The following is a 4,049-nucleotide window of genomic DNA, read 5'->3' as shown; positions in this document are numbered from 1 at the left end:
TGCCTCAGTTCCACTTGAAAAAGCTTTCAAAAGCTATCTCCATACCTGCCAGGGGCTAGCTCAGGCTTCAGGCCACCCAGAACTTTTACTAGGTGAGAAGCTGAGATATGCCAGGATGTTTTTTATCTGTAGAGTAAGCATAAGTTTGCATAACTGGGAATCAAGCACTTAAAAAATAAGGCAAGTGCAAATACTTCTGCACTTTATCTTGTCATGTCTATATCCATTTTTATTCCTATACTGTACCTCTGCATTCTGCATGGGGCTTCTGGTAGGATTTGAGTAGACCTGCATCAGATTCCAACTGATAAGGAGTCGCACAGCCATGCTGTACTTCGGTTTCCCTTCTGTAAAATAGTGATGCCAGAATTCATTTTGTTGATAGCACCCTGAGATTTTCTGACAGAAAGCCCTGCAGCAGCACTGTTTTACTGCATTTCAATTTACAACATGTTTTACTTCAACATTAAGTAGTTAGTCCTGTTTCTGAAGACACCACTGGAGCTAATTGTTAATATCCACATTTTACGCATGCCAAGTGACTATTTCAAGACTGCAGTCAGTGTTGTTGTCACAGGTCTGAGGGACCAATATAGTATTCTCTCTTCAAGTCAACCAGATTTGAAAGTACATCTTTGATAGCATAAGCTCCTAATGAGAAAGGTCCTATGCTGCTTCAGAAAGCAAACAATGCCTCCTTTTGGTGGTAGCAGGCCTCTCTCAATGGCTACAGCTCTCTACAATGTGACTGCATGTCTCTTGGGGATGTCTTGATGAGCAGTCATTGGATGCTTTTCTGGTTTTTGCAAAGCTCATTCCACGGGGTCATGCCTGTGACATTTCCAGTAGAACAGAAAGATCTTATAGAAATTAAAACATGAAATCTTGGGACTCTTCATATCCTGTGAAGAAAATGTTCAGTAGCTTCTGAATTTGCAGCCATTCCAGCTGATGCAGCTTTGTGGCTTATCTTCTCCATAGGTATTTTCTTGGGAGAAACACACTTAGTAAGACCCATATAACGGTAAAAATGAGTCCAAACCAAATCAACTCATATCCAAATTAGCATAAAGCAGAGCCTAAGACATAGAGTTGTAACTTGGATCTTAGAATCGCTAACAGTACTTAAGCCTATTTTGTTGTGTTGTTAAACTCTGAGAACAGAAGGAATTTTCCTACATATATTCTCATACATAAGCTTGAAGGCTTCTGGAAAAGGTTTGGGGAAGCGAAATTATTTATGTTCACAAGAGCCCTTGCTCATATGTGTGATGCAGGGCTCGGAGAAGGTTGATTTGTCTTCATAAACATCTTGGGTACTGTTATGTTTCCCTGAGTACCACTGTTGATTTAAATATTATTTGAACACAGCTGCTGGCTTGATGAGGGGCTGGCTCCAGAGGCTTATGGAATTCTTCCAGTCCTAGCCCCCTTCCTGTCACCCCATTTGCTAATACAGGGGGAACAGAGGCATTGGGATCCTCAGTGTGAGTTCTCAAGGTCGGCTCCTGTATCCCACTCACTTTCACTAACATGGCGTGCCTACGCCTTTCTTGAGGAGAGGACTCATGATTCCTCATAATTGAGAAACAAGGTAGGTTTCATAATGTGAGCCTGGTGTCTGTGCTCATGTTACAGGCACTGGAGGTCTAGTCACATCAGTCAAGTAACAGAAAATTAAGACAACTACAAATACGTCTCTATAATAAGAACTTGTAGGTTGAGGAATCATGCAGTTGATTCAGATGATATAGAATTGATTTTTTTTCTTAATTCTACTTTTTATATATGTTTAATCTATCTCTGTTCTTGGTGGGCTTAGGTGTTTGGTGAGGTTTTTTCAGTGTTTGCTGTTATGTATAATTTGCCATTATATTTTATGTGTGTTGGAGCCCGTTTTAGCACTCTTAGTTGGCTAGCTTCCTGGCTTAGCAAGCCAAAATTTCCCCTTCCCTAATTCTGACACTCAAAGAATGTGGAGGGTCACCAGGAACCCTGAGCAAGAAGCTGCTGGTGTTCTGATCTTAATAGTACTGCTATCTTTCTGTCCAGGTGAGGGAAAATCATCTCCCTCTCTTTTTCCTGTTCTGTTTGTGGTGGAGTATTTTTATGTATGTCTTAGGCTACTTGAACTCTCTTTTATCTTGTGTTTGGATGATGCTCGATACTTTTGAGTCATGGTCTCTTAATAACTAGTGATTAATATAACAGAGCAATATAAAGAACAATGCTGTGCTGCTCTGAATGTCCTTTCTTGTGTAAATTGTGTTCCATAGTCTGCACCTAATGTAATTCACTTCTGTAGATGTGACAAACATTGAAGTAAACTGCCTTCCTGTCCTCAGTGTCCACCTACAAAAGGAGTTCCTATTAGCTCTGAAGACCCATTCTGCCTGCTATCTTACTTAGCTCTTTTTTGTTTTTAATTACCTGATTCTGAACACACCATCAAGAGAAGAATGAACAAACTTTCTAATCCCAACTTCAATTTTGCTCATATATTGTCTATATACATAACAGAAAAACTGACTTGATGAAAGGCTGAAAGAGTTGATGAAAATCTCCTAAATCAAATGGGCCTGCATTGGGCTCTTTTGATCTAGAATTCTTAGGTTACAGCAGGGAGAACAGAACAACGTGGAAAATGGCATGAAAGGCACCAGAAGAGAGTTTTGTTAGGCATCTTAAGTTGAAATCCATTTGCTGCCCTGCCCTTTGCTAGCATTGGCCTCTCTAGAGCATTTGGATAAATGTTTTTAAATGGAAAAAATAGTTCAGATTATTTTTTTCAGGTTCAAAGTACTAAAATGCACTTGTCACATGTGGTTTTGTTTTCCCCAGATGCCTGCTGTTCCTTTTCATTTGGAGACTATAGCTATAGTAAATTAAAGTCTTTGTTTAATTTTTACTTGAAAGAATCAGGAAATACTGATGGTTTAATGATTGCAAAGGATTCATTATTTAGACAATAGAGTGCCTTGGGAATAGTTGGAATCTTTTGGACCACAGAAGAGGTTGTGGGCAAAAAGTAGTTGCGCTACAAACCAGTGCATGAAATACAGTGCGTGCAGATCAGAACTGGAGTTGCATTAGGGATATATATCTTGAAGTCATTGCATGAAATCTTTGCTAACCCACACAGCTAGGACAAATTAGCCTTTTACATTGAATATATTCAGTTTTACTTGGAATAGTAAGCTGAGTGCAGGGTAGTAAGTTGAACAGTCTGACTCAGTTAAAAGGTGAGGAGAAATCTGCAGATCAGACACCGCATTTATTTTGGCACACTAAACCTGCTTCTTGACACCTGGTGGGTTTTCTTTGATGATTATTAAACAAGCGGCAAACAGTTCATAGTATTTACATTGCTAGTGGAGGAAAAGAAGCACTACAGACAGAAGCATTACTTCCCCCTGCTGGTATTTTGTCTAAGAAATTTGCCCTGGAAAAAATGAGTATCACACACCACAGTTTGGTAGCTAGAACTGACAGGGTACAGCACGAACATCTTACTGGTGCATAAACTACATGGTGTTTCTCTTCAGTGATTCCTTAGGACTGTGTGAAGGGAAGAAACCGTTCAGCATAAGCATGCAATTATCACCGAAATCGGGAGGAATAAACCTCGTAACACCAATGTAGTGTTAAAAGGCAGGCATTCTTTATTCACGGCGCCAGATGCACGGGGGATCGCTCCACCTAACGTGCATACCTGGCACCTGTTCCAGTCAAGTTATATTGATCAAATACATGCATATTCATTACATTCATACATAATCAATAACATCTTCTCTAATGATTGGTGCAAATTCTCTCTCTTCCTATGTAAATTACTGCGCAGACTCAGTTGTGCACTTCCATTGTTCTCTTTTGAGTAGGTGGTATCATTTGGGTAGGTGGTCAATGAGTCGGTGGTCGCGATCTCCCCCTGCCGGAATTACCTCCTACCTACTGGGCTCTCTATCTTGGTAGTCCTAGCCAACTTTCTTGGTCCGTTGCACGGAATTACCCTTCATCTTCTTCCCCTGACAGGTGCACATTGTCTATAG

The sequence above is a fragment of the Egretta garzetta genome, unplaced genomic scaffold, assembly GCF_000687185.1.
Source record: "Egretta garzetta isolate BGI_Z169 unplaced genomic scaffold, ASM68718v1 scaffold856, whole genome shotgun sequence".
NCBI lineage: Eukaryota > Metazoa > Chordata > Aves > Pelecaniformes > Ardeidae > Egretta > Egretta garzetta.
Note: the sequence above shows the minus strand (reverse complement) of the source record.